At 39.4% G+C, this 17,787-nt stretch overlaps 1 protein-coding gene across 1 annotated transcript in view; it reads left to right on the top strand.

Annotated features, from left to right (window-relative positions):
* The window catches only part of LOC123757883 (uncharacterized), a 335,212-nt gene that overhangs the window by 266,377 nt on the left and 51,048 nt on the right, over positions 1-17,787 (top strand). The gene's annotated exons all lie outside the window — the stretch shown is intronic.

Genomic DNA, 17,787 nt, shown 5'->3' with positions numbered 1-17,787 from the left:
AACAAGACACCTGGTGTGGTTCTCAAGCTATATCTTGCTCTAGTTAGGCCCCATTTAGATTATGCAGTTCAGTTTTGGTCGCCATATTATAGAATGGATATAAATTCACTTGAACGTGTCCAGCGTAGGATGACTAAGTTAATTCCCCAAATTAGAAATCTTTCATATGAAGAAAGATTAACAAAGCTTAAGTTGCATTCACTGGAAAGGCGAAGAGTTAGGGGTGACATGATAGAGGTTTACAAGTGGATGAATGGACATAACCGGGGGGATATTAATAGGGTATTAAAAGTATCAACACAGGACAGAACACGAAACAATGGATATAAATTGGATAAGTTTAGATTTAGGAAAGACTTGGGTAAATACTGGTTCAGTAACAGGGTTGTTGATTTGTGGAACCAATTGCCGCGTAACATTGTGGAGGTGGGGTCCCTCGATTGTTTCAAGCACGGGTTGGACAAGTATATGAGTGGGATTGGGTGGTTATAGAATAGGAGCTGCCTCGTATGGGCCAATAGGCCTTCTGCAGTTACCTTTGTTCTTATGTTCTTATGTTCTTATGGCAGAAGTAGGTGCCCGGGTACCCGTGACAGACAGAGATGAGACTGACACAGAGACTACGATTTGCAGATACTGTGACTTGCGAAGACGGCCAGATACTGCGTGTTGCAAAGACAGACGGAGAATATGACAAGAGACTGAAACACAGGCACACAATGTGGGAATGACTAGGCTATGAGCAGTGGGTTTGGAATGAGTAGCCTCGCGCGCGCCTCCAGTTCATTTTTTTTGTATTGGCGAGAGTATTCATGTACTCCCTCACCAACCTGTCCTCTTAAAAAGAACGTCGCTTTTGGCCGTTTGCCCGTATGGCCGAATTTGGACGTAATTTGAAATTGAAAAAAATATGAAAATAAATTTGGGATTTTTTTTTTCAACAACAGTAAGTTAAGGGTCCTCTGATAGGTTAGGTGGGCAGGAAATTCTCATAAAGTTTCAAAACGTTATGAAAAACGTTAATTTAAAGTGTCCTCTTATAACCTCTGCGCGTAGGCCGGACGGCTCAAATAGAAAACGGAACAGAACGTCACTTTTGTGAGTGGATTTCATTTCAAATTACGTCCAAATTTAGCCATATCGCGCATACGAGCCAAAAGTGACGTTCTTTTTAAGAGGACGGGTTGCCCTCACACCCATGATTTCTCGCTCGTTCCCTCCCTTCCTTTCTCTCTTCCTTTCTCCTCCTCCTCTTATTCTTCTTTTCACTAGGTTCGGAAGACGACTTCAGAGTCGTGTTAGCAAGCTTAGAGTTTTCCCCTTCCCACAGTGTTCATCACAAGTCGTACTAGACTAGTTTTCCCTGGAGCTCGACCTGCCAGTCGGTTTACAAACAGGTCTTCAATGGCTGCTGGGGAAACAGGCGGAGAGTTTAGTATTGCTCCTCGATGTAGTTTGTGGTGACTGCTGAAGGGTATAGTGGTAGAGGGGGTGTTGGAGCACTGTGGTGGAGCAGTGTGGTGGAGGGGGTGTTGGAGCAGTGTGGTGGAAGGGGTGTTGGAGCAGTGTGGTGGAGGGGATGTTGGAGGAGTGTGGTGGAGGGGGTGTTGGAGCGACCCAGGCAAGACTCCTCATCGTCTTTAAAGACGCCGGACACCCCGGCCCCGTCTACTTTTGTTTCCACCGGCTCAGCTGGAGCCACTGCACCCAGCAGGAGCCACGACACCCAGCAGGAGCCACGACACCCAGCAGGAGCCACGACACCCAGCTGGAGCCACTGCACCCAGCAGGAGCCACGACACCCAGCAGGAGCCACGACACCCAGCTGGAGCCACTACACTGAGCTGGTATAACTAAGACTTAACTACATAAACAAAGGCAAATATATTTTCCAAACCCGACATTACTCTAGCAAAATTGTATTCGTTGAAACCAAATCTTTAATGGGGTATTAACCTTTAATATATAGTCTTGAAATAAGCACGTTATCATAGCCTCGTATATTCGCTCACCTCAAATATTTTTAAGGCCGTTATACCTAGATACATTTGTCGATTTTTGCTTAAAGATATTTTAACTTTTGCTCTGGAATCTCATTAAAAGTATAATATCATGAAACCATTTATATTATATGAATCAAAATTTTCTCTGTTCTCCATAAGTGTTTGGTGGTGGTAGTGATGGTAATAAGAGAAGAAGTAGCTTGTATTAGTAGTTGAAATAGTAGTGGTAGTAGATACTGCTGCATCTGTTCTGGTTGAGGTTTTGGGTAAATTGAAATTGAAATTGCTGAGGCTATTCTCACCCTTATTCCGTATGTGTTCATATATGTTTTCTCACATCAAAAGCAATCGATATACTACTGACAACTCTGGTTGAGGAACGTATATACATTTCCAGCTGTACACGGGCAATATTATACATGGTTGGTCGTCCGGTTGTATAACCCGTCACAATCAACCACTGTGAGGGTAGGTTACCTTCAGGTGTTTTCGGGGCTTAACGTTCCCGCGGCCCGGTCCTCGACCAGGTCACCTAGTCTTGGACTGGTCAACTGGTCACAGCTCCAGTCAACTGGAGCTGTCTACCCTGTCCTCGCCACAGGGTGAACACCTCTTCCCTCAACAGGACTAAACATCACCGTTTTTTTATTTTCTGTTCACTTCCCCTCTGATTCTGAAGATGTCACCACTCAGCGAAACACCTCAATACCTGTTAAAGGTGTCAAATGAGCTTCGGGGAATTGATTTTGACACTCACCTTCCCAGTGCACAAAGAAGTCACATTAACGTGATGTATCAATAATTCATTCGGAGGAGGACTCACTATCACTTCAAGTTGATCTAGATAGGGTTTTGAAATGGTCAAAGGATTGGCAGATGCAGTTTAATGCTGATAAATGTAAAGTTCTGAGGTTAGGTAATGATGATAGAGTTACAAGATACGAGCTAGATGGTGTTGTGATTGCGAAGTCGGATTGCGAAAGGGATCTGGGAGTTATGATTAGTAAGAATTTAAAACAAAAGGATCAATGCATAAATGTTCGTAATAAGGCAAATCGGACACTTGGATTTATTAATCGCAGCGTTAGTAACAAGACACCTGGTGTGGTTCTCAAGCTATATCTTGCTCTAGTTAGGCCCCATTTAGATTATGCAGTTCAGTTTTGGTCGCCATATTATAGAATGGATATAAATTCACTTGAACGTGTCCAGCGTAGGATGACTAAGTTAATTCCCCAAATTAGAAATCTTTCATATGAAGAAAGATTAACAAAGCTTAAGTTGCATTCACTGGAAAGGCGAAGAGTTAGGGGTGACATGATAGAGGTTTACAAGTGGATGAATGGACATAACCGGGGGGATATTAATAGGGTATTAAAAGTATCAACACAGGACAGAACACGAAACAATGGATATAAATTGGATAAGTTTAGATTTAGGAAAGACTTGGGTAAATACTGGTTCAGTAACAGGGTTGTTGATTTGTGGAACCAATTGCCGCGTAACATTGTGGAGGTGGGGTCCCTCGATTGTTTCAAGCACGGGTTGGACAAGTATATGAGTGGGATTGGGTGGTTATAGAATAGGAGCTGCCTCGTATGGGCCAATAGGCCTTCTGCAGTTACCTTTGTTCTTATGTTCTTAATAAGGAAAACCAGTAGGAGTCATGAGGGTGATTCGAATCTATGCGGATTGTGGAGTACCCAAAGCATAGGTTCGAATCCCCCCCCCCCTCATGGCTCTTACTGAATTTTGCCTTCCCAATTTAAAAGAAGCTTAGGAAATATAGGAGATTCGTGACAGAATCGTTATTTGAATAAAAAAGAACAGGATTATAAAATGTAGAGACGCAGTATACATAATATGGAGTGTGAAGGCGGGAATGGTGCATGAATAATTAATGTGGCAATAATACGGGGGGAGGGGGGGAGGCAGTGCTCCTGTTGTGGACACCCTGGTTGTAAGCCCCTCTTGGTGCGTCCCTCCCCCCTGCTGCCCCTGTTTAGTGTCCCCGTCACGCGCCACTGGTAGCTACTCACCTCTCTGATGGTATAATGTTCCAAGACTTTCCGGTTCTCTTCCACGTAGTGGTTTCCTTGCTCGTATTCTCTCTCGTGCCATCATTCTTACCAGCACAATATACACTGGAAAAAGCTACTACGTCTTTGGAATGTTTGAGACAGTTAACAGTTAACGAGTGCATAAATAAAATATTCTCTTTTTTATTGTGGTTGAATAATCCAAAACAAATCTTGTTGTTTTGATATAATGTTATAAGTAAACAATGTCGGATGCCGCCAAGTCTTGGATAAAAACAAGAGTATTTTTTTTACTAAATCAAGAAAATGTTTGGGAAGAATACACGTTGTTTTATGGTTACAAAACATAAGAGCATAATAAGAACAAAGGTAACTGCAGAAGGCCTATTGGCCCATACGAGGCAGCTCCTATTCTATAACCACCCAATCCCACTCATATACATGTCCAACCCGCGCTTGAAACAATCATAAGAACATTAGAACATAAGAACAAAGGTAACTGCAGAAGGCCTATTGGCCCATACGAGGCAGCTCCTATTCTATAACCACCCAATCCCACTCATATACTTGTCCAACCCGTGCTTGAAACAATCGAGGGACCCCACCTCCACAATGTTACGCGGCAATTGGTTCCACAAATCAACAACCCTGTTACTGAACCAGTATTTACCCAAGTCTTTCCTAAATCTAAACTTATCCAATTTATACCACTTCATCCGGCCCTGGGGATTTGTTTGGTTTGAGTTTTACTATTTGTTTAAGAACATCCTCCCTGGTAACTGCTAAACTCGTCAACCTGTCCTCGTCGGACTCTCTGCGGGAGGAGGTGCGTCAGCTTAAAAAACAACGAGAAGTAACGAAGGAGGAGACCAGCAGTAAAGGGACCTCGTCTTGGAGAGTTGCGAAAGACAGGGGCCTTAAGAAGACTTTGATAAAGCCGCCTTCAAACGCCATAGCAACTTCAAATTCATTTGACGTTTTGGAGGACGAGTGCTGTGGAGAGACTGTGGATCGCGCAAAAGGGAAAGCAACGAAGAGAAAGGAAGCGCAGGCCCCTCAGAAAGTAAAGGAAGTACCTAAGCAAACATTAGTTGTGGGAGATTCCCAGATAAGGTATTTGGATAGAACGTTTTGTGCTAGAGATAGGGGGAACAGGTTAAGGGTTTGCTATCCCGGAGCTGGCATTGGTGATATTATAAACAACATGAATGATATTATGGCTGGTAATGGGAACAATCCCATTATTTGCATTAGCGTGGGAGGAAATGATGTTGGTCGAGTCAGGAGTGAGGAACTGATTCAGAGGTATAAAACAGCCATAGAGTTAGTTAGGAGCAAGGGAGGAATCCCGATCATATGTGGCATTCTTCCAAGAAAGGGAGTGGGAAATGAATGGATATCGAGGGCACTTGGTGTCAATTGCCGGCTGGAAAGATATTGCAAATCAAATGCAATATCTTTCATAGACAACTGGGAACACTTCTATGGAAGAAATGAAATGTATGCTCGTGATGGGGTGCATCTATCGAGAGCTGGGGTTGTTGCTGTTGCGAACTCGCTAGAAGAAGTGGTTAGAGGTGTTTGTTTGGGTTTAAACTGTTAGTAGATAGAGGTATGGGAATTGATTTGGAGGAAGGAGGTAATAAAAGTATGTGTTTGTGGGAGAAAGGAATTGGCAAAACGATCAGGGAAAGAGAAGGTCCGCAAAATAACAATTCACTTAGGGTATATTACACTAACAGTAGAAGTCTAAGAAATAAAATTAACGAATTAAATGCTCTTGTCTGCACAGAAAAAACAGATATTATTGCACTTACCGAAACGTGGATGAATGTAGAAAATAGAGAACTATTAGCTGAATATCAAATATATGGATTTAAACTATTTCACACAGATAGATATATTAGACGAGGAGGTGGAGTAGCCATATATGTTAGGGACAATTTGAAATGTAGTCTCAAAGAGGGAATCAAAACAGAGCCACACACAGAAACTATTTGGATTGAATTAAACGAAAAAGCTAATAATATTATAATAGGAGTAATATATAGGCCACCAAATTTAGACAGAATGGAAGCAAAGCATCTATGGGATGAAATATCTAGAGCATCTAGATCTAACAGTATTTATGTCATGGGTGACTTTAATTTTAGCGGAATAAACTGGTTGAACAAAACAGGGAATAGTGAAGCAGAAGATTTTCTAGAATTAATTGACGATTGCTTTCTTACGCAACACATTAAGGAACCAACACGGGAAAATAATATTTTAGATTTAGTGTTAACTAACAGGGAAACGCAAATTAATGACATCGAAATAGGGAGTGAGCTAGGGAGCAGTGATCACAAAGAAATCAGATTTAGCATAGAATGGAATAGACCAGTAGGAGAAAATTCTGTTAAAGTGCCAGATTTTCGAAAAGCTGATTTTAATAGTCTAAGAAATTTTTTGGGTCAAATTGATTGGAAAGGCTTGGGTATGGGGTGTGGGCCGGTCTTGGAGCGAGACATGAACCCAGCGATAGGTGACTTAAATGGGGACTTCGATGTGGATTCAATATATAACTTATTTAAGAATATTCTAAACAAAGCACAGGAACGTAGTATACCATACAAATTGAATAGATCGTATACTAATGACCCAAAGTGGATAACAAAGAATTTGAAGAACCTTATAGGTAAAAAGAGAGCTTGGTACAAAAGGATTAAAAATGGGGAGGTCACTTTAGAACAGGAATTCGTACAACTGGTTAGAAATGTTAAAAAAGAGATAAGGAAAGCAAAAAGAAACTATGAAGTTCGCATAGCAGGGCAAGCAAAGACAAATCCTAAAGGGTTTTTTCAGTTATATCGTACTAAGACTAGGGAAAGGATAGGTCCATTAAAAACTGAGACAGGTCAAATAACAGATAGTGATGAAGAGATGAGTAGTATTTTTAATAAATATTTTGTATCTGTATTTACTAAAGAGGAACTTAACAATATGCCTTCAGCCGAACAAGTCTATGTGGGTGGGGACGAGGACAGGTTGACGAGTTTAGCAGTTACCAGGGAGGATGTTCTTAAACAAATAGTAAAACTCAAACCAAACAAATCCCCAGGGCCGGATGAAGTGTTTGCTAGGGTGCTTAAAGAATGCAAAGAGGAGCTTTGTGACCCACTGTCAACCATATTTAATAAATCAATAGAGTCAGGCAGAGTGCCAGAGTTTTGGAAAGTTGCTAATGTGATACCAGTTTTTAAGAAAGGAGATAGATCACTTGCGTCTAACTATCGACCAATTAGCCTAACGTCTATTGTGGGAAAGTTACTCGAATCTATAATAGCAAATAAAATTCGTCTTCATCTTGAAAAACATAAATTAATAATTGAGTCGCAACATGGTTTTATAAATGGCCGTTCATGTTTAACAAATTTGTTATCTTTTTATTCTAGCATTGTTGAGGCAGTTGATAGTGGTAAGGATTGCGATGTTGTATACCTTGACTTTAGCAAAGCTTTTGATACAGTGCCACATGAAAGACTGATTAAAAAAATAGAGTCTCATGGTATTGGGGGTGCTATATTAAGCTGGATTAGGGCATGGCTATACCAAAGGAAACAGAGAGTTAGTATAAATGGAATCAAGTCGGAGTGGGAAAATGTTGTAAGTGGAGTGCCTCAAGGCTCTGTCCTGGGACCTCTGTTGTTTATAATATATATAAATGATTTAGATTCAGGTTTGAGTAGCAACATTTGCAAATTTGCCGATGATACGAAAATCGGTAGGGAAATTAATTCGGAGGAGGACTCACTATCACTTCAAGTTGATCTAGATAAGGTTTTGAAATGGTCAAAGGATTGGCAGATGCAGTTTAATGCTGATAAATGTAAAGTTCTGAGGTTAGGTAATGATGATAGAGTTACAAGATACGAGCTAGATGGTGTTGTGATTGCGAAGTCGGATTGCGAAAGGGATCTGGGAGTTATGATTAGTAAGAATTTAAAACAAAAGGATCAATGCATAAATGTTCGTAATAAGGCAAATCGGACACTTGGATTTATTAATCGCAGCGTTAGTAACAAGACACCTGGTGTGGTTCTCAAGCTATATCTTGCTCTAGTTAGGCCCCATTTAGATTATGCAGTTCAGTTTTGGTCGCCATATTATAGAATGGATATAAATTCACTTGAACGTGTCCAGCGTAGGATGACTAAGTTAATTCCCCAAATTAGAAATCTTTCATATGAAGAAAGATTAACAAAGCTTAAGTTGCATTCACTGGAAAGGCGAAGAGTTAGGGGTGACATGATAGAGGTTTACAAGTGGATGAATGGACATAACCGGGGGGATATTAATAGGGTATTAAAAGTATCAACACAGGACAGAACACGAAACAATGGATATAAATTGGATAAGTTTAGATTTAGGAAAGACTTGGGTAAATACTGGTTCAGTAACAGGGTTGTTGATTTGTGGAACCAATTGCCGCGTAACATTGTGGAGGTGGGGTCCCTCGATTGTTTCAAGCACGGGTTGGACAAGTATATGAGTGGGATTGGGTGGTTATAGAATAGGAGCTGCCTCGTATGGGCCAATAGGCCTTCTGCAGTTACCTTTGTTCTTATGTTCTTATGTTCTTATGTCCCCACCCACATAGACTTGTTCGGCTGAAGGCATATTGTTAAGTTCCTCTTTAGTAAATACAGATACAAAATATTTATTTAAAATACTACTCATCTCTTCATCACTATCTGTTATTTGACCTGTCTCAGTTTTTAATGGACCTATCCTTTCCCTAGTCTTAGTACGATATAACTGAAAAAACCCTTTAGGATTTGTCTTTGCTTGCCCTGCTATGCGAACTTCATAGTTTCTTTTTGCTTTCCTTATCTCTTTTTTAACATTTCTAACCAGTTGTACGAATTCCTGTTCTAAAGTGACCTCCCCATTTTTAATCCTTTTGTACCAAGCTCTCTTTTTACCTATAAGGTTCTTCAAATTCTTTGTTATCCACTTTGGGTCATTAGTATTCGATCTATTCAATTTGTATGGTATACTACGTTCCTGTGCTTTGTTTAGAATATTCTTAAATAAGTTATATATTGAATCCACATCGAAATCCCCATTTAAGTCACCTATCGCTGGGTTCATGTCTCGCTCCAAGACCGGCCCACACCCCATACCCAAGACTTTCCAATCGAGGGACACCACCTCCACCACGTTACGAGGCAATTGGTTCCACAAATCAACAACCCTGTTACTGAACCAGTATTTACCCAAGTCTTTCCTAAATCTAAACTTATCCAATTTATACCCATTGTTTCGTGTTCTGTCTTGTGTTGATATTTTTAATACCCTATTAATATCCCCCCTGTTATGTCCATTCATCCACTTGTAAACCTCTATCATGTCACCCCTAACTCTTCGCCTTTCCAGTGAATGCAACTTAAGCTTTGTTAATCTTTCTTCATATGAAAGATTTCTAATTTGGGGAATTAACTTAGTCATCCTACGTTGGACACGTTCAAGTGAATTTATATCCATTCTATAATACGGCGACCAAAACTGAACTGCATAATCTAAATGGGGCCTAACCAGAGCAAGATATAGCTTAAGAACCACACCAGGTGTCTTGTTACTAACGCTTCGATTAATAAATCCCAGTGTCCTATTCGCCTTATTACGAACATTCATGCATTGATTGACTAACTCATGGCGAAGAGTTAGGGGTGACATGATAGAGGTTTACAAGTGGATGAATGGACATAACCGGGGGGATATTAATAGGGTATTAAAAGTATCAACACAGGACAGAACACGAAACAATGGGTATAAATTGGATAAGTTTAGATTTAGGAAAGACTTGGGTAAATACTGGTTCAGTAACAGGGTTGTTGATTTGTGGAACCAATTGCCGCGTAACATTGTGGAGGTGGGGTCCCTCGATTGTTTCAAGCATGGGTTGGACATGTATATGAGTGGGATTGGGTGGTTATAAATAGGAGCTGCCTCGTATGGGCCAATAGGCCTTCTGCAGTTACCTTTCTTCTTATGTTCTTATGTTCTTATCCTTTTGTTTTAAATTCTTACTAATCATAACTCCCAGATCCCTTTCGCAATCCGACTTCGCAATCTCAACACCATCTAGGCTGGAAAGATATTGCAAATCAAATGCAATATCTTTCATAGACAACTGGGAACACTTCTATGGAAGAAATGAAATGTATGCTCGTGATGGGGTGCATCTATCGAGAGCTGGGGTTGTTGCTGTTGCGAACTCGCTAGAAGAAGTGGTTAGAGGTGTTTGTTTGGGTTTAAACTGTTAGTAGATAGAGGTATGGGAATTGATTTGGAGGAAGGAGGTAATAAAAGTATGTGTTTGTGGGAGAAAGGAATTGGCAAAACGATCAGGGAAAGAGAAGGTCCGCAAAATAACAATTCACTTAGGGTATATTACACTAACAGTAGAAGTCTAAGAAATAAAATTAACGAATTAAATGCTCTTGTCTGCACAGAAAAAATAGATATTATTGCACTTACCGAAACGTGGATGAATGTAGAAAATAGAGAACTATTAGCTGAATATCAAATATATGGATTTAAACTATTTCACACAGATAGATATATTAGACGAGGAGGTGGAGTAGCCATATATGTTAGGGACAATTTGAAATGTAGTCTCAAAGAGGGAATCAAAACAGAGCCACACACAGAAACTATTTGGATTGAATTAAACGAAAAAGCTAATAATATTATAATAGGAGTAATATATAGGCCACCAAATTTAGACAGAATGGAAGCAAAGCATCTATGGGATGAAATATCTAGAGCATCTAGATCTAACAGTATTTATGTCATGGGTGACTTTAATTTTAGCGGAATAAACTGGTTGAACAAAACAGGGAATAGTGAAGCAGAAGATTTTCTAGAATTAATTGACGATTGCTTTCTTACGCAACACATTAAGGTACCAACACGGGAAAATAATATTTTAGATTTAGTGTTAACTAACAGGGAAACGCAAATTAATGACATCGAAATAGGGAGTGAGCTAGGGAGCAGTGATCACAAAGAAATCAGATTTAGCATAGAATGGAATAGACCAGTAGGAGAAAATTCTGTTAAAGTGCCAGATTTTCGAAAAGCTGATTTTAATAGCCTAAGAAATTTTTTGGGTCAAATTGATTGGAAAGGCTTGGGTATTTTAGAGGACGAGTGCTGTGGAGAGACTGTGGATCGCGCAAAAGGGAAAGCAACGAAGAGAAAGGAAGCGCAGGCCCCTCAGAAAGTAAAGGAAGTACCTAAGCAAACATTAGTTGTGGGAGATTCCCAGATAAGGTATTTGGATAGAACGTTTTGTGCTAGAGATAGGGGGAACAGGTTAAGGGTTTGCTATCCCGGAGCTGGCATTGGTGATATTATAAACAACATGAATGATATTATGGCTGGTAATGGGAACAATCCCATTATTTGCATTAGCGTGGGAGGAAATGATGTTGGTCGAGTCAGGAGTGAGGAACTGATTCAGAGGTATAAAACAGCCATAGAGTTAGTTAGGAGCAAGGGAGGAATCCCGATCATATGTGGCATTCTTCCAAGAAAGGGAGTGGGAAATGAATGGATATCGAGGGCACTTGGTGTCAATTGCCGGCTGGAAAGATATTGCAAATCAAATGCAATATCTTTCATAGACAACTGGGAACACTTCTATGGAAGAAATGAAATGTATGCTCGTGATGGGGTGCATCTATCGAGAGCTGGGGTTGTTGCTGTTGCGAACTCGCTAGAAGAAGTGGTTAGAGGTGTTTGTTTGGGTTTAAACTGTTAGTAGATAGAGGTATGGGAATTGATTTGGAGGAAGGAGGTAATAAAAGTATGTGTTTGTGGAAGAAAGGAATTGGCAAAACGATCAGGGAAAGAGAAGGTCCGCAAAATAACAATTCACTTAGGGTATATTACACTAACAGTAGAAGTCTAAGAAATAAAATTAACGAATTAAATGCTCTTGTCTGCACAGAAAAAATAGATATTATTGCACTTACCGAAACGTGGATGAATGTAGAAAATAGAGAACTATTAGCTGAATATCAAATATATGGATTTAAACTATTTCACACAGATAGATATATTAGACGAGGAGGTGGAGTAGCCATATATGTTAGGGACAATTTGAAATGTAGTCTCAAAGAGGGAATCAAAACAGAGCCACACACAGAAACTATTTGGATTGAATTAAACGAAAAAGCTAATAATATTATAATAGGAGTAATATATAGGCCACCAAATTTAGACAGAATGGAAGCAAAGCATCTATGGGATGAAATATCTAGAGCATCTAGATCTAACAGTATTTATGTCATGGGTGACTTTAATTTTAGCGGAATAAACTGGTTGAACAAAACAGGGAATAGTGAAGCAGAAGATTTTCTAGAATTAATTGACGATTGCTTTCTTACGCAACACATTAAGGAACCAACACGGGAAAATAATATTTTAGATTTAGTGTTAACTAACAGGGAAACGCAAATTAATGACATCGAAATAGGGAGTGAGCTAGGGAGCAGTGATCACAAAGAAATCAGATTTAGCATAGAATGGAATAGACCAGTAGGAGAAAATTCTGTTAAAGTGCCAGATTTTCGAAAAGCTGATTTTAATAGCCTAAGAAATTTTTTGGGTCAAATTGATTGGAAAGGCTTGGGTATGGGGTGTGGGCCGGTCTTGGAGCGAGACATGAACCCAGCGATAGGTGACTTAAATGGGGATTTCGATGTGGATTCAATATATAACTTATTTAAGAATATTCTAAACAAAGCACAGGAACGTAGTATACCATACAAATTGAATAGATCGTATACTAATGACCCAAAGTGGATAACAAAGAATTTGAAGAACCTTATAGGTAAAAAGAGAGCTTGGTACAAAAGGATTAAAAATGGGGAGGTCACTTTAGAACAGGAATTCGTACAACTGGTTAGAAATGTTAAAAAAGAGATAAGGAAAGCAAAAAGAAACTATGAAGTTCGCATAGCAGGGCAAGCAAAGACAAATCCTAAAGGGTTTTTTCAGTTATATCGTACTAAGACTAGGGAAAGGATAGGTCCATTAAAAACTGAGACAGGTCAAATAACAGATAGTGATGAAGAGATGAGTAGTATTTTTAATAAATATTTTGTATCTGTATTTACTAAAGAGGAACTTAACAATATGCCTTCAGCCGAACAAGTCTATGTGGGTGGGGACGAGGACAGGTTGACGAGTTTAGCAGTTACCAGGGAGGATGTTCTTAAACAAATAGTAAAACTCAAACCAAACAAATCCCCAGGGCCGGATGAAGTGTTTGCTAGGGTGCTTAAAGAATGCAAAGAGGAGCTTTGTGACCCACTGTCAACCATATTTAATAAATCAATAGAGTCAGGCAGAGTGCCAGAGTTTTGGAAAGTTGCTAATGTGATACCAGTTTTTAAGAAAGGAGATAGATCACTTGCGTCTAACTATCGACCAATTAGCCTAACGTCCATTGTGGGAAAGTTACTCGAATCTATAATAGCAAATAAAATTCGTCTTCATCTTGAAAAACATAAATTAATAATTGAGTCGCAACATGGTTTTATAAATGGCCGTTCATGTTTAACAAATTTGTTATCTTTTTATTCTAGCATTGTTGAGGCAGTTGATAGTGGTAAGGATTGCGATGTTGTATACCTTGACTTTAGCAAAGCTTTTGATACAGTGCCACATGAAAGACTGATTGAAAAAATAGAGTCTCATGGTATTGGGGGTGCTATATTAAGCTGGATTAGGGCATGGCTATACCAAAGGAAACAGAGAGTTAGTATAAATGGAATCAAGTCAGAGTGGGAAAATGTTGTAAGTGGAGTGCCTCAAGGCTCTGTCCTGGGACCTCTGTTGTTTATAATATATATAAATGATTTAGATTCAGGTTTGAGTAGCAACATTTGCAAATTTGCCGATGATACGAAAATCGGTAGGGAAATTAATTCGGAGGAGGACTCACTATCACTTCAAGTTGATCTAGATAGGGTTTTGAAATGGTCAAAGGATTGGCAGATGCAGTTTAATGCTGATAAATGTAAAGTTCTGAGGTTAGGTAATGATGATAGAGTTACAAGATACGAGCTAGATGGTGTTGTGATTGCGAAGTCGGATTGCGAAAGGGATCTGGGAGTTATGATTAGTAAGAATTTAAAACAAAAGGATCAATGCATAAATGTTCGTAATAAGGCAAATCGGACACTTGGATTTATTAATCGCAGCGTTAGTAACAAGACACCTGGTGTGGTTCTCAAGCTATATCTTGCTCTAGTTAGGCCCCATTTAGATTATGCAGTTCAGTTTTGGTCGCCATATTATAGAATGGATATAAATTCACTTGAACGTGTCCAGCGTAGGATGACTAAGTTAATTCCCCAAATTAGAAATCTTTCATATGAAGAAAGATTAACAAAGCTTAAGTTGCATTCACTGGAAAGGCGAAGAGTTAGGGGTGACATGATAGAAGTTTACAAGTGGATGAATGGACATAACCTGGGGGATATTAATAGGGTATTAAAAGTATCAACACAGGACAGAACACGAAACAATGGATATAAATTGGATAAGTTTAGATTTAGGAAAGACTTGGGTAAATACTGGTTCAGTAACAGGGTTGTTGATTTGTGGAACCAATTGCCGCGTAACATTGTGGAGGTGGGGTCCCTCGATTGTTTCAAGCACGGGTTGGACAAGTATATGAGTGGGATTGGGTGGTTATAGAATAGGAGCTGCCTCGTATGGGCCAATAGGCCTTCTGCAGTTACCTTTGTTCTTATGTTCTTATGTATGGGGTGTGGGCCGGTCTTGGAGCGAGACATGAACCCAGCGATAGGTGACTTAAATGGGGATTTCGATGTGGATTCAATATATAACTTATTTAAGAATATTCTAAACAAAGCACAGGAACGTAGTATACCATACAAATTGAATAGATCGTATACTAATGACCCAAAGTGGATAACAAAGAATTTGAAGAACCTTATAGGTAAAAAGAGAGCTTGGTACAAAAGGATTAAAAATGGGGAGGTCACTTTAGAACAGGAATTCGTACAACTGGTTAGAAATGTTAAAAAAGAGATAAGGAAAGCAAAAAGAAACTATGAAGTTCGCATAGCAGGGCAAGCTAAGACAAATCCTAAAGGGTTTTTTCAGTTATATCGTACCAAGACTAGGGAAAGGATAGGTCCATTAAAAACTGAGACAGGTCAAATAACAGATAGTGATGAAGAGATGAGTAGTATTTTAAATAAATATTTTGTATCTGTATTTACTAAAGAGGAACTTAACAATATGCCTTCAGCCGAACAAGTCTATGTGGGTGGGGACGAGGACAGGTTGACGAGCTTAGCAGTTACCAGGGAGGATGTTCTTAAACAAATAGTAAAACTCAAACCAAACAAATCCCCAGGGCCGGATGAAGTGTTTGCTAGGGTGCTTAAAGAATGCAAAGAGGAGCTTTGTGACCCACTGTCAACCATATTTAATAAATCAATAGAGTCAGGCAGAGTGCCAGAGTTTTGGAAAGTTGCTAATGTGATACCAGTTTTTAAGAAAGGAGATAGATCACTTGCGTCTAACTATCGACCAATTAGCCTAACGTCTATTGTGGGAAAGTTACTCGAATCTATAATAGCAAATAAAATTCGTCTTCATCTTGAAAAACATAAATTAATAATTGAGTCGCAACATGGTTTTATAAATGGCCGTTCATGTTTAACAAATTTGTTATCTTTTTATTCTAGCATTGTTGAGGCAGTTGATAGTGGTAAGGATTGCGATGTTGTATACCTTGACTTTAGCAAAGCTTTTGATACAGTGCCACATGAAAGACTGATTAAAAAAATAGAGTCTCATGGTATTGGGGGTGCTATATTAAGCTGGATTCGGGCATGGCTATACCAAAGGAAACAGAGAGTTAGTATAAATGGAATCAAGTCAGAGTGGGAAAATGTTGTAAGTGGAGTGCCTCAAGGCTCTGTCCTGGGACCTCTGTTGTTTATAATATATATAAATGATTTAGATTCAGGTTTGAGTAGCAACATTTGCAAATTTGCCGATGATACGAAAATCGGTAGGGAAATTAATTCGGAGGAGGACTCACTATCACTTCAAGTTGATCTAGATAGGGTTTTGAAATGGTCAAAGGATTGGCAGATGCAGTTTAATGCTGATAAATGTAAAGTTCTGAGGTTAGGTAATGATGATAGAGTTACAAGATACGAGCTAGATGGTGTTGTGATTGCGAAGTCGGATTGCGAAAGGGATCTGGGAGTTATGATTAGTAAGAATTTAAAACAAAAGGATCAATGCATAAATGTTCGTAATAAGGCAAATCGGACACTTGGATTTATTAATCGCAGCGTTAGTAACAAGACACCTGGTGTGGTTCTCAAGCTATATCTTGCTCTAGTTAGGCCCCATTTAGATTATGCAGTTCAGTTTTGGTCGCCATATTATAGAATGGATATAAATTCACTTGAACGTGTCCAGCGTAGGATGACTAAGTTAATTCCCCAAATTAGAAATCTTTCATATGAAGAAAGATTAACAAAGCTTAAGTTGCATTCACTGGAAAGGCGAAGAGTTAGGGGTGACATGATAGAGGTTTACAAGTGGATGAATGGACATAACCGGGGGGATATTAATAGGGTATTAAAAGTATCAACACAGGACAGAACACGAAACAATGGATATAAATTGGATAAGTTTAGATTTAGGAAAGACTTGGGTAAATACTGGTTCAGTAACAGGGTTGTTGATTTGTGGAACCAATTGCCGCGTAACATTGTGGAGGTGGGGTCCCTCGATTGTTTCAAGCACGGGTTGGACAAGTATATGAGTGGGATTGGGTGGTTATAGAATAGGAGCTGCCTCGTATGGGCCAATAGGCCTTCTGCAGTTACCTTTGTTCTTATGTTCTTATGTTCTTATCTAGCTCGTATCTTGTAACTCTATCATCATTACCTAGCCTCAGAACTTTACATTTATCAGCATTAAACTGCATTTGCCAATCATTTGACCATTTCAAAACCCTATCTAGATCAACTTGAAGTGATAGTGAGTCCTCCTCCGAATTAATTTCCCTACCGATTTTCGTATCATCGGCAAATTTGCAAATGTTGCTACTCAAACCTGAATCTAAATCATTTATATATTTTATAAACAATAGAGGTCCCAGGACAGAGCCCTGAGGTACTCCACTAACAACATTATCCCACTCTGACTTAACCCCATTTATACTAACTCTCTGTTTCCTTTGGAATAGCCATGCCCTAATCCAAGTTAATATAGCACCCCCAATACCATGAGCTTCTATTTTTTTAATTAGTCTTTCATGTGGCACTGTATCAAAAGCTTTGCTAAAGTCAAGGTACACAACATCACAATCCTTACCACTATCAACTGCCTCAACTATGCTGGAATAAAAAGTTAGCAAATTTGTTAAACATGAACGGCCATTTGTAAAACCATGTTGCGACTCATTTATTAATTTATGTTTTTCAAGATGGAGACGAATTCATAATACTACGGGAATCTGCAGGAGTCTTCTACGTAATACTACGGGAATCTGCAGGAATCTTCCCTTAATACTACGGGAATCATAATACTACGGGAATCTGCAGGAGGCCTAATGCCCCCATCCCCCCACGAGGATGCTCATATTTATATCCACCCAAACTCATTCATATACATGTCTGACCTACGCT

Source organism: Procambarus clarkii, chromosome 40, assembly GCF_040958095.1.
Source record: "Procambarus clarkii isolate CNS0578487 chromosome 40, FALCON_Pclarkii_2.0, whole genome shotgun sequence".
NCBI lineage: Eukaryota > Metazoa > Arthropoda > Malacostraca > Decapoda > Cambaridae > Procambarus > Procambarus clarkii.
This window is presented reverse-complemented; position numbering and strand designations above follow the sequence as displayed.